Below are 26,712 nucleotides of genomic sequence, written 5' to 3'. Positions count from 1 at the left end.
ATTTTCTTTGTAAAGCTCATCAGAGTCCTCTTGCACTTGGGAACACCAGACAGTACGTCAGCACTACACTTTGGGGCTACCTTCAAACGGGAACACCATCAACAAAGAAAGCACAAAAACGCAAAGCACTTAGCATGAAATTAACTGCAAAAAAGACACTTATCATGTGAGTGCAAAACAAGAAGGCAGTGTCGCCTTGCTTAATCTCAGCTGGGCAGCATGTGTCCCGCGGTTAGCAAATGACTGCGGAAGTGCTGCAAGTATCGATTTGGGTGTTAAAAGTAAATTTTAGTGAGTAAGTCAATTTGCAAATACAAAATCTGCAGATAATGAGAACTGTCTCTATTTGATTTGAACCAGTCTTGGCAATGCAAGTTGCTTTCTATTTATTTTAGCAGTCCGATAGAATTTAAAGGTCTTTACCTTGCTTTGAAGTGTTCACAATTACCTATGCTGTGAAATGTTTATAATTTTCTGTGCTGATAAGAAACTGACATTACCTTAAACTCTGCAGAAGGAATGAAGGGGAAAAAATAATGCTTATTCCCATAATTCAAGTTCATGGTGGTGTGGCTGAAGGACAAAGCATTTTATTTTATTTATGTTTCTTTCTTTATCGAATGTCCCTGAAATAAGAGAGGTCTAAAGCACTGAAGGGCATTACATTCTTTTGAGGTGTGAAAGCAACACATTTTGTGAGTTGTGTTGTCCTAGGTTTTTTCACTTATATTTTGCTCGACTTGTCACTTGGAAGGTCAAAGGACCCAGGAAGTTAGAGAAGCGCTGCCGGCTGCTGCGTGTGTCTGTGCCTGATGTGCGTATAACTTGGCCATGCGTTGGGAGGCTTTCATGGGCTTAACAGAATCTGGGTATCATTCTGTCTCTTGTGAACATCCTCACCGAGCTGACACTAAAATGAGGTGGGGGATAATAAACAAACCGACAAACAGAAAAGAGACAGTTATAGGTTGGGGCATATGCTTTAAAGGAGATCAGTAGGGCCATACGATGAAAGAACTAAATGAAAACACTGTGTTACGAACACTCCTGGAAGAGGTGAGATCTGAGCGCAGACCGGGAAGATGAGGATCTGCCTGCCAGATGCTGATTTCGGGAAAGAGCCTCCTGGTGGAGGGAGCAGGGAGTACAAAGGGCCTCAGTCAGAAAAGTCTTAATGTGGTTACTATCAGGAAGAAAGCCAGAGTGCTTGCAACACAGCGCAGGAGTGGGCAAAGGTGCCGGTCAGGTAAGCAGGGAGCGAAAGCACACGACGTTTTGTAAGTCACGGTAAGCAGCATGTGTTTAATTTACGCATATTCTAGATTCACACACATTTCGGACTGAAAGGTAGGCATTGAAACAATAACTGATCTTAATGCTCTAACTACTCGGCTTCATCAGAGCAGGTGTCACCAAAAATATGCACTGGGGAGAAGCCAATTCTGTTTTCACACTCACAAATTCCTTTTCGGATGACAAAGTTATCTTCATTTGATTGAATTTGGGTTTGCCCGGCCCTCCCCCCACCCCGTTTTGTGAAGAGAGATATTCGTTTAGTATGAACAGCTCTCTAGAAATATCTTAAGCAACATTTTCCTGTCTACAGGGACTTAAGGTCTGTTGCCTTGGGACTCTCTCTATATACACCAGGCTACTGATATTACAGTTAAGTTATATTCCAGGTCTTCAAAATTTGTCCCTTACTTGGTACTACTGTTTTCTTAGCAACACGACTGTCAGCTTTGATTTCTAAATTTCTGTCTTCGTTTTGAATACAGGAACTCATGGACTGGGCTGACCTGGCCTGAGGGTCACCATGTCCCTCCTAGCTCCACAGGGTCAGGCAGAGGTCAATGCTAGCTGTGAGGAATGAATGAGGTCCTCCCTGAGGCCATGTCATTGAATAGTCTCTGCTCTGAAAAGCCAACGTGGGAAGAAATGTTCTATTTAACTTGCTCATCCTCTGATCCATCCTCATTGTCTTAGGCACACCATGATCTTCAGCTGCAAAAATAGCTACTTAAAAACATATAATGCCAGAAGGATTGTCATTTTCTAAAAGAATATATTTTGCCCAATTCACTTGTCTAACGGACAAGAACAGGCATCTACGCAGGGAATGAGGGGAGTATTCTCATACACTAACCAGTAGCAGGCAAACAGAGTGAAGTTATTGCTTTGAGTAGTACATCAGGTCTTTTATGGAATCTGCAATCCCCACTGTGATCCTAAAAATCAGTGCAGGCAACAATTAAGGTGGCATCATATCCCTCAGGGTTTGTTTATGCTGCCAAGTTCAATCTACATCCATAGGATGAACTCTGCTTTCCTTTTCTCCTTGCCTAATAACACACTTGGAGTTTCATATCATTGAAAGGAATAGAGTCCAACCTAGGAACGGGCTTCTTGAATCTTCTCCTGTATTATGCTTTATGAATAACTTAGGAATGTAGTTCCCTTGGGGGAAACTGTTAAAACCCAATAACTCTGTAAAATGGAAAGATTGGGAGACTCTGTGGTATTTCTCAGAAACCGGATAGGTGAGATGGAATCCAATGATAAACTAGGAGGACCTCAGAACCCAGGCACGGGCGTCACGCTAACAGGAAAGGCAATAAATACCAGTCTCTGGGGATGCTTTCTAGGGGGAAAGATTTTAAGATCTCTCTTGATAGTCTACTTAATTACAAAATAATGCTTGTGTCAGAAAGTTTAGCGTTACGTTGATCTGAAGTTTATCGTGCTGTAATTTGAACATTCTGTCCTTTAATCAATCCTCTGAGAAAGAGGCATAAAAGTCTTTGCTTCCTCAGCATGGTGGGACTTTGTAGACCTGAAGGTAGCAAATAAACTGTGCATTATTTTCCATGTAAGGAACACACATCACATGAGTTTATTCTGTGGCTTGTTTTTCCTATAATATATAACCTCATTGCACTTTTGTTTTATTAAAAAAAAGAATTAAGACCTGCTAGATGCAATGATAATAATTTCTAGCTAATTTTGATGATAGTAGAAGTTTATATTTAAGATAGTTTATTTCATTTTATATTGAATATTTTCCAATATTACATTTAGTTCAAAATCACATATTGACAACACACATTCAATAGGTAGTTCATCATGTTCGCTGATCTTTTCTGCCTGGTTCTTTTTTTTTTTCTTTTCTTTATTATGCTTGTGTTTGGTTAGAAATCAGAACTCTACTACTTGCTGGCTATATAATATTAGACACACTAGTTAACATTTCTCCACCTCCATTGCTTTATCTTTGTAAAATTTGTATAATGTGACATCTTTTCTATAAGTATACTTAACATACTAGGTATATAGAACATGCTCAACCAATGCAAGTTTCCTTGCTGAGTACATTTTATTTTTTATATGTACTATATGAAACTAAGGCACACATGCATATATAAAACACAATGTTTGTTCAACCTTACCCTATTTTTAGTAAATAATTTTTATGACATGACCAGGCTACCTCTAGGTATCACTCCTTAGGATATCCCTCTCCTCAAACATGTACAGAACCGAAATCAGGTTCAGGGAGGTTGGTTTGCTTTTTACAAATTCACTTGGGAACCTATTCAGCATTCATTCTTCCAAGTGGCTTCCATCTCTTCCTCCCTCCCTTCCCTTCTCTCTAAAAATAAATAAATAAAATCTTTAAAAATATTAAAGCTACTTCTTTTTACAATTATAATTTGAAATTACATTAATTATGCTTGAATTCTTTCCAATTCACTAGTAGATAGGAATGATTTTCTGGACTATTTCTGTATTTTGCCCCATCCAGATAAGAATAAAGCCTGTTATACTTGAGACCTCTCAGGCAAGTTTCTTTGACATGAGATGAATATCTTGTGCCTTCCATAATCAGCAGGCACTTTCCAGGTGTTTTTGCTGTGCTTTTGTGGGAGGATCTCTGATGAAAACAAACCCAGAGTCATCTGCTCCCACATACTGTAAATATACTAGGAGAAAAACGACAAACATACTGAAGATTTGAAGATGGAAGATCTAGAAAGTGCAGAGATCATGGTGATAGATGAACTTGGGAAACACCCTGTATTTGGTGTAAATGTGGGAGTAGAAGAAAAGAAGTTATGGTCATAACTTAAGACCCTTAAATTAGGAAGGTGCCCAGAAGGATGTGAGAGGAGGTCCAAGGAATGGCTATATTTGATTGTGTGGGCACATAGATAATCACACAAATGGACTTGGCACATTAGTCCAGGACCAGGACCTGGGCCCGGAAGGTGAGCAGGTCACCTGCGGCAGTGTGGGTGGGCTCCTGGCTAGAGGGTTGTTTAGGGAAGGCTGGCCACATGCAGTCCTTGTGAGCCCGGGGTTAAAACTTGAGATCAGAGCTATACAACAGAAAAGGAGACTCCAGTACAGTTCTGGCTGAAAGGGAATTTCAGGTTTTAAACCAGAACAGGGGCAGTAGCATTGTCTTCATATGGAGGAAGAAGAAATCTTGGACAAGAACTATCATGTTAATGTTAAGACTTACAGTCATTGTGTCTTTATTATAGAGAATATTCATGATTTCTGAGCCTTGTAATTAAGCAGTAGTCATGTGCTGAGGCCATTCCTTTAGTAAAAATGATTATCATTTTTTCATAGTGCAAGGAACTGACTGCTGTGATCTACAAGTATTTTCAAAGCCACCATTATGCAGCCACTGTCTAAACTGGAATTAGTGATCATTCATCAATAGGACAGCCAAGAATCATTGCATCCTACAAATCAAAGGAAAATGGTTTCCCTTTGGTTGATTTAATGCTTTAAGCTTTAAGTTTAAGACGTAAGTTTAATTGTGTCAATATTATATTCCTTGAAGAAAGATATGGTTCAGGGAAAGAGAAATTAGAGGCATAAAAACCTATGTTGTTTTTTTAAGTATATTTTATTGATTATGCTATTACAGTTGTCCCATTTTTTTCTCCCCTTTATCCCCCTCTGCCCTGCACCCCCTGCACCCTCCAGCATTGCCTCCCTTAGTTCATGTCCATGGATCATACATATAAGTTCTTTGGTTTTTCTATTTCCTAAAGTATCCTTAAGCTCACCCTGTTTATTTTATGGCTACCAATTACGCTTCGTACTCCCTGTACTTTTCCCCACCAATTCCCCCCCTCCCCCTCCCCACTGATAACCCTCCATGTGATCTCTATTTCTGTGATTCTGTTCCTGTTCTAGTTGTTTGCTTAGTTTTTGTTTTTGTTTTTTAGGTTCAGTTGTTGATAGTTGTGAGTTTGTTGTCATTTTACAGTTCATAGTTTTTGCTCTTCTTCTATTTCTTAGATAAGTCACTTTAACATTTCATATAACAAGGGCCTGGTGATGATGAACTCCTTTAACTTGACCTTATCTGGGAGGCACTTTATCTGCCCTTCCATTCTAAATGATAGCTTTGCTGGAAGGAATAATATTGGATGTAGGTCCTTGCCTTTAATGACTTCAAATACATCTTTCCAGCCCCTTCTTATTTTCAAGGGTTTTTTTTTTTTTGAGAAATTAGATGATAGTTTTATGGGCACTCTTTTGTAGGTAACTCATCTTTTCTCTTGCTTCTTTTAAGATTCTCTCCTTATCTTTAATCTTAGGTAATGTAATGATGATGTGCCTTGGTGTGTGCCTCCTTGGGTCCAACTTCTTTGGGACTCTGAGCTTTCCTATAAGTCTATTTCCTTTGCCAGATTGGGGAAGTTTTCCTTCATTATTTGTTCAAATAAGTTTTCAATTTTTTTTTCATCCTCTTTTTCTGGCACCTCTATCATTTGGATTTTGGAACTTTTAAAGTTGTCCTAGATGCTCCTAAGTGTCCACATTTCTTTGAATTCTTGTTTCTTCATTCTATTCTGGTAGAATATTTATTTCTTCCTTTTGTTCCAAATCCTTGATTTGAGTCCCGGTTTCCTTCCCTTCACTCTTGGTTCCCTGTATACTTTCCTTTATTTCACCTTGTATAGCCTTAATGTCTTCCTTCATTTTATGAGTGAATTCAATCATTTCTGTGAGCATACTGATTTCCAGTGTTTTGAACTCCACAACTCTGCATCTGACAGCTAGTCTGTCTCCTCCTTGCTTAGTTCTTTTCCTGGAGTTTGGATCTGTTCTTTCCTTTGGGCCACATTTCTTTGTCTTGGCACACTGGTCTGGATGAATGTTTCTTTAACTCCTTGGTTGTCAGAGTTCCATGCAGTTTGATTTTTCTGGCAGTTATGGTTGTTTATTGTTTTTAAGTTGGTTGTTAATCCTTTTTTTGGTTGTGTGAGGAAGCAAAGCATTTCTCCCTATGTCTCCATCTTGGCCGGAACTCCAAAACCTTTGTTATTAATATTTTCTTCCTGAAGAATCTTACTAAGTTGATGTACAACTAAATTTATAGCATATTACTATGCCTTAGGAGACTAGGTTCAGGAAGAGAATATCAGGCTGTGCTCTATCCAGCCACTGAGCCCAGGGAGGATAATATCTGGAATAGGGTCAGTTTTCATAACTGAAGAAATGGGATTGTAATGGTGGGTCTTTCTTTCTCACCTGAGCAATGTATGTGTTAAATATCTAGAGACTCATCCTTGTATTTAAAATAGGATCAGATCTAGTTTTAAAGATTTTAGTGGTCCCAGTACCTTCTAATGTTTGCAAGATGTAGATGTATATAGGAAAGGAAAGGTAATGAAAATATTTTTAAAAATACATAAGCACCTCCACTCTCAAGTTAATCCCACCATTAAATTGAGAAAGTCCCTTGTTCCCCAAGAAAAATAACAAATAATGAAAAGGATATGGTAACAGTGATATACAATTAAATGCCTTCCACACATCCTTTCCCCCCCAAAAAAACGTAATCTTAACTTGTTCCAAAAGTAAAAATCCTCCTCACCTAATATACTTCATGACTCTGGGGGCATCTTAGCACAGTTACCAGAAATTTCTTTCCTGCTTATTTTCTATGTTTCTGTCCCCTCCCCTCAGTTTTTTTCCTTCACTTTTCTTTCTTTTTTTAATGGCAGTGGGGAGTGTGAAGGAGTATAACCTTGGAAAGAGAGAAACAGAAACCTAATTTCCTCAGTTACCTGACTTTGGTTCACTAGAGCACCTTTCATAAACATTGTATGTCTTTAAGTTTTATATGTCTTAAAAATGTTATCTTAAATGAAGGACTGCAATAATAACTGAGAGAGAGTCAAACTCAGGTCATCGTACTAAGATATATGGAAAGACACAGAAAAGAAACATGCCATGAAAAATGTCTTAAAAATATTTAAAACCTTTAAAATATTTTCTGACAGGATGTTTATTACAAGAGAAATAACATACTGATATCTGAGAGGGGCCAAAACCAATATGGACTCCTAGCACTCTCTGTCTTCATCTCTCTCTGTGTCTATGTGGAACAATTAAAAATATTTTTCAGTCCATTTATCACTCATTTGTTCAGTTGAAACCTTCACCTTAGGAGCAATTTTATTCCTGTAGTACCTTTTGTTGTTCTTAATTTCACCTCATTTTTCTTGGTGCTAACAGTCTGCTGATGCCTACCATTAATGTTGACATTATGAATGGATTGTGAAGCCAATGAAGATGCATATCTTTCTAATAAAGAAGAACAAACAGAGATGAATGTTCTTCTAATAATACTAACAGCAGCCACTATTACAATAAAATGCCCACTTGCTAAGATTATTTTTGCTTCCTGTAATTGTGTATGGAAATTCAGTGAAATTGATATTCATTCATTCATTCATTCATTCATTTTATATTTAATACAATCAGTACTACCATTAGGCCAGAATCCTTACTAAGTGGTCCAGTGATTCTCAAAGTGCTATCTGAGGATCATGGGATTCTTGAGACCCTAAACAGGGTCTATGAAGTCAAAATTATTTTTATAATAAAATCAATACACTGTTTGTCTTTCCAATTTGTTGACTTTGTGCAGATAGTACAAAAGCAGCCGTTAGCGTGAACTAACCAAGGCAATGACACTAACCAATGCTGAGCAGCCATGGTAGTCATCACTTTCACACACTCATTAAAAAAAAAGCTCTAGCTGGTGTGGCTCAGTGGATTGATTGTTAGCCTGGGAACAAAAGGGTCTTGGGTTTGATTCCCAGTCAGGGCACATTCCTGGGTTGCAGGTGAGGTCCCTAGTGGGGGGCATGTGAGAGGCAACTACACATTGATGTTTCTCTCCCTCTCTTTCTCCTTCCTTTCCCTCTCTCTAAAAATAAATAAATAAAATATTTCTAAAAAAGAAGAAAAAATAATTTTGCTCAAGAATGTCTATCATAAATCAGTGAAATTTGATGATTTTATTGAATCTCAATACTTAATTTTCTATTGTTTGAAACAAAATGAAAATATGCATGAAGTACTTGTGTATGTTTATTTATTTCATTGATATCTTTTGATTTGAAACTATAACTAATAAACTAGAATTATTTAGACTTTGTAATTTTGCTAATAGATTTTGAGAAAGAACAAAGTCAGTATGTTACTTTAAGGAAAACAAGTAACAGTTTTGGGTGCCAATTACAATAGTTAAGCTCTTAAATTAAAAATAGAATTAGGGAAAACACATCTGCCACTGTGAGTTTGTCACCTCCTCAATAATTAAAGACAAATTAGATAAGATGAGTGTAATATTAAGGAATGTAAAATTTTGATATTGCACAATGAGATACATTGACATTTGAATGGCCAAAGCATAATATTACAAAATTACTCATGAATAAAAGATCCACTCAAAGGAAAAAAAACAGATTTTAATGGAACATAGAACAGAAAGTTCATTTTTATGGTTTTAGGTTTCATGTTACAATTAACCTTTAAGAAACTACACTTACCAACTTTAGTGTGGTTTCAAAGAATAATGTCCACAATTGTCACAAAAGGCTACCAAAATAGTTGCCACTTTTAAACCACCTATGTATGTGAAGACTAGTTTTCTTAATATATGCTCACCGAAGTAAAGTAGAGAAATCCAGCTGTCTTTTTCCTTTAAACATCAAAAATATTTGCAAAAACAGAAAGCAATGCACTCTTCTCATTTTGGGGGTAATATACTTGTTTTCCATAAAATGTGTTATTGATATTTGCTTTTGATGAGCTTATTGTTGTTTTAAAATGAATATGTAAATATTTTTAAAATCTCTGTTTTACTTTTAAATGCAGTAAACAAAGATAAGAATTTACAAAATCATATAAATAGAGGCTCTTTGGGATCCTGGATAATTTTAAGAATGTAAAGCACAGGTGGCAAACACAAGGCCCGTGGGCCGAATACACCTTGTTTGATCCAGCTAGGCACCTTGTTTCTACCCAGCAGGAGCACTGAGCTCTCGCTTAATGGTTAAGGAGTAGTTACCTGTATACAGTCCTGAAATTACGTTTGGCCCTTTAAAGGCAACCACGAGGCTGCTGTGGCCCCAGCGAAAATGAGTTTGACACCCCTGATGTAAAGGAATGATAAGCCCCAAGTGTTTGAGAACTGCTGTCCCAGTCTGTGAGGATTTTCTACTGGTGGGACTACAGAGCTTGAATTGAAAACACCAAGAAACAAGAACTCACAAATTTAAACTTTAGTTTTATTTTCTTCAATCTCCTGCACAAAGTTTATTGCAATTACTATGCTCGGGAAAAACTGTTTCCTTGCAGGGATCAAAACTCTCAGTGAGACTCAACCATGGCTCACCCCCTTTCAGATCCCACCAAAATTATCCAAGTGGAGAGCTGCATTGGGCACTTTAGCCCCAGGCCAAGTCAAGTTCAGCAATGTCCAGTATTACCCTGCTTCCCCCCCGCCACACACTTTTAGCAGGAACCAATATTTATCTTAGTCTAATTATGGAAAAAGTACAATAAACTTTGGAGAAAAATTCTTTTTCAGTGTTCTTGTAAAGATCTGTCACATGCAAGTAAAAATAAACCTATTTATCCGAAAGTAGTTTTTTCAGAAATGTTTTAAAACGAAAAATGCACGTGTATACTTTTGATTTTTACAATGGCAAAAATGAGAAGAAATAATGCTTTTTTCCCCCCTATTTAGGCATCACAAATACATATGTGTGATTATACGTTAAGGATAAGGAAAGTTTTTCAGTTATTTAAGGGAAAAGTTCTATTAATCTGTTAATGATTTGGGACGACCAGTCAATTATTTGCAAAGGTAACATAAGTTTTCCATTTCCTGTAAGTACTATAAGAACAGAGAGGCTATTTTCATAGTCTAGGGATGGACGTTGCCTTTCTTGGGTTATATCTAAAAAACATGAGCATAAAAGAAAGGATTAATAGATTTGATGGCATAAAACTGAAAAAAATTTTCCGATCCTCATTTCAAAATTAAAAATAAAAGATTGGGAAAATGTTTCTAATGTATGCAATTAGCAAATGGTTAGCATTTACAGTGTATGATGTCTGTAAAGTGCTCCTACAAATAAAGAAGAAACACAAGCAACCTTATAAGATTGTTAAAGGTCAGGAAACACAACAATAGGAAGAGGTACATGTATTTTACAAACATGTGAAAATATTTACTAAACTGAGAATATAGTAAAGAGTGGAACTATCCGTGGTTGTGCATGTGTGAAATAGACTCAGGCCCAGTTGGAGGGGTTTTATCTCGTCCAAATTTGCATATCTAACCTGTAATTCTACATCAAGCAATTTGTCCTTGGGACAGTCAGGTATGTGCTCAAAGGTAAAAGTAAAGGGTGTTCATTGTTTTCAATGGGGAAAATTTGGAAACAGCCTTAATGGTCACTAAAAATGAATCAGTTAAATCAATGATGGCAAATCAATGCGACAGATTTCTGTTCAGCCATGAAAATACATGTAGTTGTATTTTCAATGAGAAATATTTCATTATCTTAGTATAAAAATACTGTTATTCTTTTTATAAAAATACCGTGTATGTAATACATGCCTAAATGCACTGATAAAATATCTCTTGAAGATATACACAAAGGTGATATGAACTGTGATGTAGTAATGAGAGATTACATTAGTGATGTAGTTAGAGATTTTTCACTTACTTTTACTGTTTGTCTCAACTTTTTACTCTTTATTAGAAATTCCCAATGAGCATGTATTCATGGTAAATGTAGTTATGTTGCAGCTGTATCCTTACTAAATACATTACATGAACATAGGAGGTTTATTAAATATTAAATGAATTTTCCTGGTGAAATTAAATGAACAAAAGCAGCTCACAAGATGGATGTAACTTAATTCATTGATTTGAGTTGTAAATGAATTATTTTTATGTCCACACTAGACCTCTGAGTTTTAGGGAGTAAACCGGTGAGCTCCTCCCTCCTCTACAGTAATTAATTAGTTACGACTGAAGAGCTGGCCACTGCCATCTAGCTGACACTTCCAAACTCTCCCTGTAATAAGACAATGAATGAATTCATAACCAACTAGGGGAAGTCACCAAGCTTTCTGCTATCATGGCTTGATATCTAGAAAGCATCAAGGGTGAATTCTAAGATGTGTAGACAAGTAAGTGATTTGCAATCAGGAGAACCAGATTTGAATTGGCTCTCTAAATTGCTTGTTTTCTCTGGTGCTTAGAGCTATTATCAAAAATAAGATAGGAGTTAAATTACAGGTCATTGTGAGTCATGAGATAGTTTTGTAAAAACATTATCTTTGTAGTAGAGTTTTTAAAATTAAAAACCTTATTATTCTAGTTTTAGTAGGAGCCTCTGAAAAACTAATCTGAATTGAAGGAAATAATGGAACAAACCATGTGGCCTTTCCCGTGAAGAATGCAGTATAAATATACACAATGTAGATATGTGGTGGCATGTTCATTGTCAAATTGAATCTTACAATGTATCGAATATTAATGTACTTTAAATATAGTAGGTAAACCATTAAACTATTGAGTATTAATATGAGATCATGAATTTGAAACTGCAGGACATAGTAGAAGGCAGTATTGGAATTACCAAATAATTAAAAACCAGAGCAGCTGCAACTTCAGAGAAAGGAAACGTGGGGTAAGGTGGAATGTCGATATTGAGGAGGAGGCAAGTAAGCTGCGTCTGTGAGAACATTTAGGATTTAGTTCAGAGGCGGATCTTGGAGAGCCTGGAATGGATTCCAGAAATAACAGAAATTATCAGCAATTCTGTCATTCACTTATGAAACATTTTCTGGGTTTGTTTTTTTCTGATGAATTAGAAGGGTTTAATATAATGACTCTGATAATATATGTCACCTTCAGAATTTTTAAGTACCATTGCTTTATAAATAAATGAATGAATAAATGTTAAACTATTACCCAGGCAGGTGACTGGTATTTAAAGATACACATTTTTTCTTCATATGTATTCTTTATTATAGTAACATTTCTCTAAAATCTTGTATATATTTAGCATCTAAATGTACTTAGTATCTACTATCATCTGGTATCTTCTTTTTCCATACGGAAGCACCGACACAGGCATTGTCACCTTCATTTTATGACGAGGAGATTGAGGCACAGAGAGGTTATCTGTCCTCACACCATGTGCTCTAGGAAAGCTGAGGTCGAACCCATCACTCCATCACTCCAGGCCCAGTGGTCTGTACTGTGCTCTGCTGCATTCAGCTATATCTTGTGTTTTCTTCTTCCCAATGTTTAATCGCTCTCTGAGGTTGTTATTTGTTCATGAAATTTATTTTGCCTTTCACATCACTGAAGGAAGATTTTATCTTTATTGCTTTAGAGCCTGACTGAATGTGTCTTAAAAATGTAGCTCTAAATGCTTACAAAGATCAATGAGCCCTTGAGTTCTTTCCCTAAATATTATTTATGGTAGATGCTTGAATTGGATTCCTCGACCAAAATGCAAGGAATAGCAATGTGAAAAGAAGTGCATTTGTGAATATCTACAGGATTAATTTAAAAAGTTTCCAAGCCATTCATCATAGTGCCTCTCAGCTTGACTTCTGAGACCAGAATATAATTTTCTTTTGGCATTACTCTTTTAAAATACTATGGAGATGATTTATTTGATTAAAAGAATAATTATGGGAACAAACTAAAGGTTCCACAAATATTTGTATCCAATGCAATTGAGTATGAAAATCCAGTTTGCTATGGCATCATACTAACTGAACCTCAATATTACTTATTCTTGAAAAGCAGACAAGGTCCCAATGGTTTGGAAACAGAACAAAATACTAGATGATAAAGAAGTAAAGGATATGAGAAAAAGCCTTTAGACTACTTTTACTAGGATTTACAAAATATTGGGCATGAAAATATGGCCCATCAAGGTGGGACTGGGTAGCTCGGATGTTTGGTGAAGTTCTCCGATACAGGTCACTTAACCCCTTTGCATGGTACTTTCTTTAACTATGACAAATTGGGCTGGTCCAGATGACTAGCGGCTGGCTCTATCGTTCTGTAGGTGTACTAGTTAACTGTGTGTTTGATGTTGCAAGATGATATGAACCTTATGTCTCATTCACCCTATAACCTAGAGGAGGAACAAAACATTAAACTAATTTGAAAGAAGAGCATCATACTATGATTCTGTTTTCTGTTCTCTTTATTTTCATTTTACATGATCTTCCTTGTCCCTTTTGTTTGGATGTCATCCATTGCTATCCCTATTTGGGAGAGAACCAAATATAGATACCTCCTCTAAATCTTTTGTTACCCCACATTTGTATTACCAGTTTCCACTTAAAGTTAATTAGAACTGAACACCTTTAAAAATTATCCTTTATAACCTACTGCCAGACAACACCATTAAAAGTGTATTTCTTTCATGTTATTTAACCACATTAACATTGCCTTTGATTACAATTACTTTTTATGTCTCCATGTTCACAAATACCCTTCTCTTACTAATTTCAATTCTTGCCTAATTTTGTCAGTTCTGGCTCCAAATTGGAAGATTTCTCCTCATTCCTCTCCTTACTGTTGTGGTCACAAGCCTACATCATACTTTAAGTACAACAGAGAGTTCACTGTCTTTGTGTCTAGTCTTCCTTTCTTAAAATTTGTTCTACACAATTTATTTCTCTAACGTACATATTTGACTATGTCCTGCTCTTTTCAAAAGGGATCTGTGAGTTTCCACTGTGGGGAAAACAATACAATCTCCTCAATCTAGACTCTTCACTTAATGGCTCATCCTTCCATTCCAACTCTCTCTTCTAGACATCTTTCTATACTTTGGTCATATCAGACGACCTACCAGTTTGTAATTCATACTGTTAATTACAACACAGTTTTGTGTAAAAGATATCACATACAGCTGTGACTTAACCAATGTAAAAATTTAATCTTCTGTCACTAACAACCCAGATGTCAGTGGTCAAGGGCTGGTGTGATGGACCTATTCCCTGTGGTCATTTAAGAACCCAAGCTCTGCTACCTGAAGTTTTCAGCATGGTCAACTGTGACTTGGCACCAAGTCCCAATTTCCAGGAGCATGAGAGATGAAGTGAGGAAGAAGAGTACACTGTCAGCATTTAAAACATACCCTAAAATTTGCATGTAATATTTCCTCTCGTATGTCATCGGCCAGAACTTAGTAGCACTTGGTAACCTGGCCATACTAGTTGCATAGAAGATTAAACATGTAACATTCATACTAGTCAAATATATGCATAGTTAAAATTGTCATTACTATGTAAGTAGGGAAAACCAGATATGGAGTAGCCAGGAGACTTTCTCACACCCCCAAAGTTGTTGGTGGTGCTCTTTTCCTCCTCTTTCTCTGTCCCTGTCACTTTCTCTTATCTTTCTCCCCTCCTCTCATCCTCCTCCTTCTCTCACCCTTCCTGTTCTTTCTCTTAGCTTCATTGCTTTTCTTGCTGTACTGCCTGTTGAGAGGGCCTTTCCTTTAGTTCTACCTCTGTTGCTAAATTTCCTATTCGATGTTCAGGACCAAGCCACAGCCATACTGTAAGATTCAAGATTCTGTAACTTTTTGTTGTTGTTTACTCTATTACACTTGTCCCAATTTCTTTTTTCCCTTTTTGCCCCTCCTCCACCCAGACCACCCTTCTCACCCACAGCCAATCCCCACACTTTGTCTATGTCCATGAGTCATTCACACATGTCCTTTGAATAGTCCTTTCTCTTTCCTTCCACCATTCCCCATCTCCCTTTTCCTGCCTACAGCTATCAGTCTATAACTTTTAATCAATCTATTTTTCTCCTGATTTTCTTTTGCACATAATGTTATACCTCAATATCTAATATATTGGTTTCATCATTTTATTCAGAATTTGAGCATGTATGAAATCATTCATATTTTGGTTCTTTTATATTTAAATACATTGTTTTGTGTATATTAAAATTTTTAAGTAAATATTTTGGCATCTGATATGTTCTGGGTACTGTTTTATTTATCTCCTTTTCCTCCATCAGCAAACAAACCTTATTAAACAAACAAAAAAAATAACAGTACTCAGAAGTTAAGTATCTTGACTAAAATTATTTAGCTAGTGAATTACAGAAAAATAATCTGTTTACCAAATGACAAACTTGCCATAAGCAAGTTTGTTGAAAAGACAATTTGTGCAAATAAGATTGGTTAAAATATTAAGGTGTGTTTTTAAGTTTGTATTTCCTAGAGCTTCATGGTGTTTCTTTGGCTTTGTAGGCCAATCCATCTTGAGCAAATACTGTATTTATTTACATTGGTCTGATGTTTAACATATTTATGAAAATATGTGTCTGTTTTTGTATAAGCAGTGTATTATCTTGTCTTTTTGTCCACCTATGCCTTATCTGTCATGCTCATGCTTCCGCATTGGCCTTTGAATGAGATTCTGTATCAGTTTCTAGAAGACCTGAGGTTTTACAGGACTCCCAAAGTATTTTTTCTTTCCATTATGCCATGCTGCCTCATTGACTATATGCTCAAAAGTCTTGCAGAATTGATTTGAAACCCTTGCTACCTCCTTGCTGGAAAACATAGCATCCTTCAACCGTGTTAGATAATGGTCTTTTAATAACTCAGTTTTATGTGACCGAAAATAGCATCAATATTTTGTGCTTGTCCTGGAGAACAATATAACTATCTAACTTACATGAATCAAAGTTTTCTTTAGGTTGGGGGCTCATTTGTGATCATCACAAATAAGATCCTGTCAGCACATTATCCAAGTCTTCAGATGAAAGCATGAAGAAAACATCAATTGTGCACAGTAGGCAGTAGAGCCGTTGGCTGCTACTCACCATGTCTTGACGTCTTTCTGTGTTCCTATCCTTTTCAAACACAGCCATGCTGCTCGATGACAGGAATACCTCCCAAAAATGTGTTGTTAGGTGATTTCATTATTGTGCAAACATCAGAGAGTGCACTTACACAAAGTAGATTGTATAGCCTACTACAACTACTACTACTACTACTACTACTACTACTACTACTACTACTGCTACTACTACTACTACTACTACTACTGGTGTAGGTTAGTTTGCGTCACCACAAACGTGTGAGTGATGTGTTGTGCTACAGCATTATGAGGGTTACGACAGAGGAATTTTTTAGATCCATTATAAGCTTATGGGACCATTGATGTATATGTGGTCCACTGTTGACCCAGATGCCATTTGGGGTGCAAGAATTTAATGGCAACTTTTGCTGCTAGATGTGCTCTATAACTTCAAGTTCAGGCCTATAACAGTTTCTGGGCCAATCAAACCAAAGAGAAATCAAAAAGAAAGTCATTACTTTCTACTAAGCTACTTGTTGGGCTTCCAATAATTATCCTTCTAATCATCCTTGACAGTTAGAGGGTGTTGAGAATGTAGCCTGAGTACCTATGTAGCTTCTGAGCCTTTCTGTAAATTTTACCCCGATTTTGACTCAGTTCATGAAACTAGGATCTATTCTGAGCACCGTTTAATCGGCTAACTGTAGTCTTGCCTCAAAAGAAATCTTGTGGTACACATTGATCTTTCACTTGCCATCAGACACAACATGCTCCAGTCAGGTCAACCTGCCTCTTTATCCCTCTCTCATTAACCTCTCAAATGAGGCACAATATAAGACACAGAAACTACCATAAACACTTCTGAGGGAAATCTTTCTATTTCTATTTTCCATATATGTTATACTTCTAAAATGATTAATCACTGGTCAAAGTTATTTAAGTGGCTGAGAAAAAGAAATAGCAACCACAGTATAATATTGCATAAGAGGAAGATAATGTAAACTTATATATTTACTCCACAGAAGTTAACAAATGCCTACTTAAAATGTGATTTTCCTACTTGTCATTTAAATTTGTCAAGAGAAGCTAAGAATAGCAAGATTTCCATAAACTAGGCCACAATCGCACTCAGTTATTTCCTTTGAATGCGGAAGCAGAGACCATATACATCACATTAAAGCTCTGCAATTCAAAGTAGTTGATATGATACCCTATTTCTTCCAAGGCCCTTTGTCTTTCCCTGTTTCCCTCATTCCCTTGTGAGTACTCAAAGCAATAAGCAGACACTAATATTTTACTGCTTCATGTTTGCTTGACAGAAAGCACAAATATTTAGACTGTTTTGAATGAAAGAATTTCTACTTTTTTGGATGTCTTCATTGGGAGAGTTATCTCTGGAGTGGCTCAAATATTTTTATAAGAGGTTTAAGAACTTAATATATCAAATAATATACTTGCATTTTTGTTGCTATTTAAAGAGTGCAGACCTCATGTACTATCATTTTATTCCATTTTATTGGAGTTCATTCAGAAGATATTGCCAACCAGGTGGTATCAAAAGGTTTTGCTACTTCTGAAGAGGTTAGTGTATAAACACACTACAACATATGGCTCAAGATTCATTTACAGGTATGACAGCTTCTGCATCTTGTTGCCCTAATTCAATTTAATAGTGTGTTGAGTTAGCTGCCTTGGCAGAGGTATTCATCTGTTTTTTAATATCTACACAGTGTAGATTCAATGAGCATTTATTATAATTGCAATAAATTTAATAGTTCTACTGTCTCAATGGGGAGTCAGGAGGCTGGAAGTCCCTTCTCCAGGGGAAACTCATCATCAGAGGTGCTGATTTTTCCAGTGGGAACTGCCACTCAGAAGTCCTTGAATTATCAGGATTAACTTTATTTTTCTCTTTTAATATTTTTTCTCTCCTTGATTTTTTCCTATTTTTGAACTTTACATTGACAAATAAATGGAAATATTACCCTCACTTTTAGTAGTAGAATATATTGATAGAGGATGATAGAATAATTTTAATGGCCCTGAATGGATATATCTAAATGAAATACCATAAATTCCAAACCACTTTAGATAATGTATCACATATGGATTTTTTGAATTGCATGTAGGTTTATGAATCCACAAAAAACTTATTGTATGATGTATTAGTTTCCTATTGCTGCTGTAACAAATCACTATAGACTTAGTGGTTTAAAACACCACAAATTTATTATCCTACAGTTCTAGAGGTCAGAACTCTGAAATTAATCTCAGTGAACTAAAATCAAGGTGTCAGCAAGGCTGCATTCCTTTGGAAGCTCTAGGACAGAATCCATTTCCTTGCCTTGTCCATCTTCTGGAAGCCACCTGTATTTCTTGGTTTTGCCCTCCCACCTTCAATGCAGCAATGGCAGGTCCAGGCTTTCTCACATTGGTTTTATATTTCTCAAATTGTATCACTCTGGCACTATTCCTCTTCTGCATTTCTCTTCCACTTATAAGGACCCTTGTAATTACACCTGATTAATCCAGAATAATCTTTCCATCTCTAAATCAGAGTGATTAAGCAACGTTAATTCCTTTTGCCATATAACTTTACATTTTCACTGGTTCCAGGAAAGTAGGGCACGGAAATCTTTACGGGACTATTATTCTGCCTAGTAGAGGTGGTGGTGACATTTAAAAAGAACAGAAGAGGAACGTGTGAAGAAAATAAAACAACAAAGGGGTTTGCTAGTCCCAGCTCTGTCGTCAGCTAGCAAGGAGAACTCAAAGTTACTCAGTTTCTCTGCTTCACAGTTTATCATTTCAACAAAGAAAAAAAGTAATAACATTCACTAGGAGGCTCTGATATGCCATTCACTCATTTATACATGTATTATTTTATTTAATCATCCAAACAAAATTATCCTCACTTTACAGATAATAAACTGAGGCACAGAAGGTTTATGTAACATTTTCCTGATCACTCAGCAGTAAGTGGAGAGGCAGGATTTCACTCATGAAGTCTGGTCTAACAGCTCAGAAGTTTTTAATCAATTGGCTAGACTGCTTTTGTTGAAACAAGATGGTAATAATTTATTTTGCATTTCTTTAATAGTTAAATAAGTCAATAAGTACTAATTGGACATGCACTGTGTGACTAGAAACTCTAGTAGGCATTGAAAATATGGTGATGAATAAGCAAAACAGAGGTTCTGTCTCAATGAGTTGAAATATAGATAAGATGACATATAGACATTTGTTCCTGTAATTCACTGTTGTGTAACAAACCAGCCCAAAATTTAGTGACTTAAAAAAACAATTATCTCATTAGCTGTCATGATTTTGTAGGTTTACTGGTATCAGTTGGCCAATTCTTCTGCCCCATGTAAATTCCGCTGGACTTCATGCAACTAGAAAATCCATGATGGCTCACTTTTGTGACTGGCAGTTGATGCGGGCTGTGGGCTGGGAGCTCACCATGCGAGCTGGGCTTCTACTTGCATGATGGCTGCATTCCAAGCAGTGTCCGAGGAATGAATGTTTCAAGAGGGATGAAGCAGAGTCTGCCAGGGTTCTTAAAGACCAGGTCAGAGATTCACACCATTACTTCTGCTGTGTGCTTGCTAAAGGCCAAGCAGCAGCAGAGTGACTTCGTATTGAAGAGGAACACAAATATCCTTCAATCTTTTATGGGGAGCATGTCCAGAAGCTGTGTTCAACTTTAATCCATCACAGATTAGACCATGGAAAACAAGTGAGAGAGTTTTATGAGATGAGGCTGAGGAAGGAATCAGTGGTCAAATCACACCAGGCTTCAGGGACTTTGGAATCTAAAATAACAGCACTAGGAAGATTTTGGACAGTTTCAAACATGTAAATTCAATCACAATGCAGAATTAAATTATGAATGCAATAGGGAGATCACTTGGCTACAATATGGAGAATGGAGTGAAACTCCAGGATAGTAATAATGGTGACTGAAACTAGGCAGGTGGGTAGGGATGAAAGGAAGTCAGGTCGGAATGATATTTAGAAGGTATATTTGACAAAACATGGTGACTAATTCCATGTGGTGGAGGACATACAGAAGGCAAGGATATGAATTCTGTCTTGAACAACTTAGAGTGTTACTTATTGCGTTACCTCATAGTAGAACAGAAAAAGGTCCAGATGGGAAAATGATGAGCTCAGCTTTGGAACCATTCATTGAACTAAAAGGCCTATGAAAACATCCCACTGATTTGTCTACAAGGCAATTGGATAGATGGTCTGGAATTCATGAGTAAGATCTCAGTTGGAGATAGAGACCTTGCCATGTTCTGCCTGGGCCTAACTGAAGGTCTGACTGTGAATGAATGAAGGTACATAAAAGAGAATATGCCTTGAGAAGCATGCTTGGGACAGAATTCTAAGGAAAACCAACATTTAATGTTCAGAGAGGAGGCGAAAGGTCAAAGATGACTGGGGAGAAGCATTCAGAGAAGTAGAAAAAATGCTTAGACCAGTGGTGCCATAGAAGGCAAGTAAAAGCAGTTTCAAGTAGGTTTCATAGGCTGTCTGTGGTTCATGCTGAGACATCAGGGGTCCTTGGGAGGGAGCAGAAGGAACGTCACTGGGGAGCTGAGCATATGAGTTTGGTAGAGTGACTTTGGCAGAATCATCGGAGTGAGCTGATGAATGACTGGAAGTGAGCACTTGGAGGCTGCATGTAGGCCATGGACTTCTTTGGAGATGTTGGACAGTCGAAGACAGGGGAAGATGGAGGAGAATGAAATGTTGAGCAAGTTGTTTTATTTTTTTAAGTTGAAAAATTTAAACAAGAGAAGGAGCCAGTTGAAAATCTAAGAGAAGGAGGATGATAGTTTTGTGCCAAAAATATTTTAAAAACTTCCTTGAATTTAAGTATGGGAATGCTATGAAAAACTAGATTTCTAATATTGTAGAGAATTATTTGGTTATTAATTATTATTACAAGCATGTTAACATTATTATTACAGGCATATTTGTTATTTGCCACTGCTATTCACATCATTTTATTTAACATTAATAACATTTTAAATCTTGTATGCTAAAATTTTAAAACATGAAGATGACTCTGACTTGGAAAGTACAAGTGGGAAAGTATGGTCAGTTTTTCCTTCCTTAGAGCTTTTGATTTAAGACATAGGCACAATGCATTTGTCCTTGGAATTTCTTTGCGATGTCATTTAGGAGAGGAGAGACTATCTTCAAATCAGAATTTTTAACTTTAGAAACACTTTCCTTCAAATTCTTCTTGACACAGCTGAATAACAAGTTTCTGGACTCCTTTGAAATTTTAGTACTTTGAAATTGAAACTGTCTCAACTCTTGAATTTTTTATTTAATGCATTTAAAAGAACCCTTTGTAGGAAAAGCCAGAGTGTTGAAAGGAGAGATGATCAAATTTTATAAAGAGAATAAGCATGAACTTATTCCCCAAATTTTAGATTATAATTAGAGGACACCCCTTGAAGCACAAAGAAAGTATTTTAGGAAAAATCAAAATAAATATTACTTTCAATAGTCTGTTTTAAATTAATGAAATAGTAACCAGAAATGTGAGACCGCATGAAAATACAAATAAAGGGCATTCATGAATGAGATAGATCTGTAAGGTTTTGTGTTGTTCAAGGTTATAGTGAATGTGAGGTACATGACTTCATACGGTTTCTCAAAACTGTTCTTCCACATGACTCTTAAATAACAGATTGCATATGGCCTAAGGGGAACCATGTTCTTTCTAATACGGGGTTGGCATTTCAAATGTTTCTATGTCTTAGCAGTTAAGGATATAAAATATTACTGAAATAAATTGGCCCACTGCCTATATTAGCAACTCAGATCTGTGGTTTCCTGTGTGTCTTTGGGCAGATTACTTAACCTTGGTGAACCTCAATGACCTCATAGTGAAACTAATAGTATCTACCTTATACTACTTTTAAGAAATATTAAAATAGATGTATTAACATAAAAGCTTGATGTCTTTGTTATTATTGTTGTTATGCCAAGATACTATAGTGCTGGTTTTGTTGAAATAGCATTTTAAGTAAAATGTAAGGCAATTTTAAACTGAACTCAGTACTACTTATGTATAAATCACTAAGGTAGGATGACAATACTCCAGAAAAAAATATCTTTGTAAAAAAATTATGTATATTTTTCCAGATTAATCAAGTTTGTTAATCAACTAAATAACATTTAGTATTGAACTGCCAGAATGGCCATGATAAACAAATTAACAAAAAACAAGTGCTGGAGTGGATGTGGAGAAAAGGGAACCCTAGTGAACTGCTGGTGGGAATGCAGACTGGTGCAGACACTGGAAAACAGTATGGAATTTCCTCAGAAAACTAAAAATGGAACTGTTTTTGACCCAGCAATTCCACTGCTGGGATCATACCCTAAGAATCCTGAAACAGCAATGCAAAAGAACCTATGCACCCCAATGTTCATAGCAGCACAATTTACAATAGCCAAGTGTTGGAAGAAACCTAAGTGCCCACCAGTAAATGAGTGAATAAAAAAAAACAACTATGATACATTTATACAATGGAATATTACACAGCAGAAAGAAAGAAGGAGTTCCTACCCTTCACAACAGCATGGATGGAACTGGAGATCATTATGTTAAGAGAAGTAAGTCAGGACTCCAGAAAAAAATATCTTTGTAAAAAAATTATGTATATTTTTCCAGATTAATCAAGTTTGTTAATCAACTAAATAACATTTAGTATTGAACTGCCAGAATGGCCATGATAAACAAATTAACAAAAAACAAGTGCTGGAGTGGATGTGGAGAAAAGGGAACCCTAGTGAACTGCTGGTGGGAATGCAGACTGGTGCAGACACTGGAAAACAGTATGGAATTTCCTCAGAAAACTAAAAATGGAACTGTTTTTGACCCAGCAATTCCACTGCTGGGATCATACCCTAAGAATCCTGAAACAGCAATGCAAAAGAACCTATGCACCCCAATGTTCATAGCAGCACAATTTACAATAGCCAAGTGTTGGAAGAAACCTAAGTGCCCACCAGTAAATGAGTGAATAAAAAAAAACAACTATGATACATTTATACAATGGAATATTACACAGCAGAAAGAAAGAAGGAGTTCCTACCCTTCACAACAGCATGGATGGAACTGGAGATCATTATGTTAAGAGAAGTAAGTCAGGCAGTGAAAGACAAGTACCATATGATCTCACTTCTAAGTGGAACCTAATCAACAAAACAAACAAGCAAGCAAAAAATAACCAGAGACATTGAAATTAACAACAAACCAGCAGTAACCAGAGGAAAGTGGAGAGGGATAATGGGGGGAAAAAGGGAAAGGTCATCCAGGAACATGTATAAAGGACACATGGGCAAAGCCAAAGGGGGTAGGTTTAAGGATGGGAGATGAGGATGGGTGGGGTGGGGGACCGCGGTGAGGTGAAAATGGAAACAATTGTACTTGAATAATAATTTTAATTTTTTTCTTATTTTGAAAAAAAAAACCTATCTAACTTAATTTTATTCTACCTGAGTGATTATTCAGTTCTATTGATACATTCAGGGCATACATTTCTGCCCCCCCCCCAGAATACAAATTTTCTTTTCTTAGTAATGGTTTATTGAAAAAATAGTAACAAAGAAGATAATTTAAAACCAAAGAAGGAAAAAATATTGTATATTGGTTGCCTAAGTATGTAGGTCTTTTTTTTTGATTTGGAAAATATGAGTATGGGTTGGAGAGAAGAAAGCTTACCCACTACATATATACATGTGTGTATGTATGTGTACATATAAACATGTATGTTGATGTGCATGTATCTACATATGCATGTAGATGTGCATATGTATATACAGGGTCCGGCAGAAGTAACGCCTGCGTGAGTGTGGTTGGTAGGGTAATAATACGGGTGTAATAATTTATAGTTTTAATTTGAACATTTCACCTAAAATGTCATACGGTGTGCTTGAGTGTGATATTGTTATGTTACAGAATTACACGCTTATGATTTTCAATAAAATATTTTATAATAAAATGGGATGTTATTTGTACCAGACCCTGTACATGTGTGTATCTATGCAAACTATACAAACACATAGACACACACACCTAAACACATGTAGACTATAGACTGTAGTCTCAAAGTGTTAATGGGGAGAATTGGTGATTCGGCGAAGAAGATTCCTTTCTCTCCTCATTCCTTCTTGAATTAATCCTCTCATTTCATCTGATGCCACACGGGAAAGAGGATGAAAGTAAAAGTATGGAAGACAGAGAGCAGCACTGTCTGCATTGAGGAAGACAGGTCAACATTAGGTACCCTCACATGGAAGGAGAAAAGTATGGGGTCCAAAGGCACCCGTTTGAACTCAGAATGGCAGACCAAAGTTACAACAGGTGTTCCTTAAAGTCTCACCTATGACTGCATCCAAAAACTATTCTCAGACACAGTCATTTAATCTAAGCGTCAGAATTGGAGGGAACTAAGAGATTATTTAGTAACACCCATTTATTTTATAAATTAGCAAATTTATGCCCTGAAAGTTTAAGTAACGTGGCTGAGATCTAACAGTCAGTTAAGAGCTGCAGCAATATGGCACAGTCCTGGACTCCGGCGGCCTGAACTTCCCGGTGCCGTCAGTGTTACAGCTTCTTCAGCAGCATGAGGTGAAGTTCCAATGGATTTTTTTTTTCTTTTCTTACAAGTAGAGTTATACCAGACTAGGTATTTCTACATTTAAAAAATATATTATTCTTTAGATATCAAATTAAAAATTGACATTTTATTTTCTTGAAAGACATATGTATATTCTGTATACTCCTTAACTATTTTGAAATATAAGTTAAAATGTATCTATGATAAGCTTTGCGCAGTGGCAGTATCGTAGCTAATGAGGTTATCCAAGGTGCGATTATTGCTAATTGAAAATGTATCTATGAGGTTTCACATTTTAAAAATCATGCATTTTGATACCTACAACTGATACATGGTATAGGTGTCTTTTCTACTAAAATAAATATCGTATGGTATACTTGTGAGCTTTCCTTTATGCTCACGTAAAAGGACCTTGCAGTTGGGCACATCAGTTTTTCATAAATGAATTCATATTTTTAAATCTTGTGTAATTAGAATTGCTTTGTATTAATACCTGACTTTTTCCATTAAAAGTTCTTTTTAAATAAGCGGTTTAAAATGATTTTGATCAAGTTCCCCTTATAAGTAGAAATTCTTTCCATAATTAATTCAAATAGTGTTTCTTTAGTTTGTATGCCCCTTTTTAAAGTGGCATACCCCTTTTTATTTTATTTACTTTTTATTTTTATTTTTCCCATTACCATGTAGTCCCCTTATACCCCCTATCCCCAGAAATAACCACACTGTTGTCCACGTCCATGAGTCCTTTTTCCTTTTTGCTCAGTCCCTCCATCCCCTAACCTCCTCCCAGTAGCTGTCATCCTGCTCTCCACCTATGAGCCTGTCCTCATTTTCCTTGTTAGTTCAGTTTATTCATCAGATTCCACATGTAAGTGAAATTATATGGTATTTGTCTTTTTCTGGCTGCCTTATTTCACTTAGCATAATGTTCTCCAGGTCCATCCATACTGTTGCAAAGGGTAAACTTTTCTTCTTTTTTATAGCCATGTAGTATTCCATTATGTAAATGCCCCATACTTGTTTTATCCACTCATGTACTGATGGACACTTGGGCTGCTTCCATATCTTGGTGATTGTAAATAATGCTGCAGTGAACATAGGGATATTTTTGTTCTTTTGAATTAGTGTTTTGGGTTCCTTCAGATATATTCCCAGAAGTGGCAAAGCTGGGTCAAAGGCAAGTCCATTTTTAAGTTTTTGAGGTATCTCCATACTACTTGCCACAGTGGCTGCACCCCCGTACATCCTGAAAGGGGAACCCTTTTTCACTGTTAGTGTAACTTCTAAATTTCAGTGTGATACTGGGTTTTCTAAATGAGGGTCAGAGCTCCATCTGGCAGAGGAGACTTAGACGGAACTCATGGTGGTGGTGGTGATGATGATGATGAAGAAGAAGAAGAAATTATTCCCACACATTAAGTGCTCTATTTTACTACATGAAGAAATGTCCCTACTTATTTGGGTATAAACCATCTCAAGTGCTTCCATCCTTGCTCTGCCTGTGCCTTTTCAGAAATTTGACATGTGTCCCATGTCATGAATATTTTGGAGACACCTGGAAGGTTTGGTGCTCCGAAAGGCAATAAGCCATTAGCTCCAAGGTACTGGCTCATCCTGAGAACACACCTCCCGGCGGCCTCCACAGCTGCGCTTTCAGGCTTGCCTTCGGCATGGGGCTCAAGGTGCTCCAGCTGTGTTAGCAATTTTTGAAGATTTAAATGTGGCAGAAATGAAGTCATATTTTCCTTCATTATTAAGTTATCTGAAATGGTATTTATTTGCTCATTATTTCATTCACTAATTCAAGATTCTTAAACATTTTCTGACCACCTATTCTAGGCCATTTCTTGTGTTAGGAATTAGA

General features: G+C 36.6%; 1 protein-coding gene and 1 non-coding gene across 8 annotated transcripts in view; both read left to right on the top strand.

Moving 5' to 3' along the window:
* GRIA2 (glutamate ionotropic receptor AMPA type subunit 2) overlaps positions 1-26,712 on the top strand; it is a 126,083-nt gene that overhangs the window by 22,993 nt on the left and 76,378 nt on the right. The window lies entirely within an intron of this gene.
* On the top strand, positions 25,055-25,189 carry LOC112312709 (U4 spliceosomal RNA). The gene has a single exon (XR_002975601.1). It is a non-coding gene; the product is annotated as a U4 spliceosomal RNA (small nuclear RNA).

Source organism: Desmodus rotundus, chromosome 9 (assembly GCF_022682495.2).
Source record: "Desmodus rotundus isolate HL8 chromosome 9, HLdesRot8A.1, whole genome shotgun sequence".
Taxonomy (NCBI): Eukaryota; Metazoa; Chordata; class Mammalia; order Chiroptera; family Phyllostomidae; genus Desmodus; species Desmodus rotundus.
Note: the sequence above shows the minus strand (reverse complement) of the source record. Positions and strands in the feature narration are given on the sequence as shown.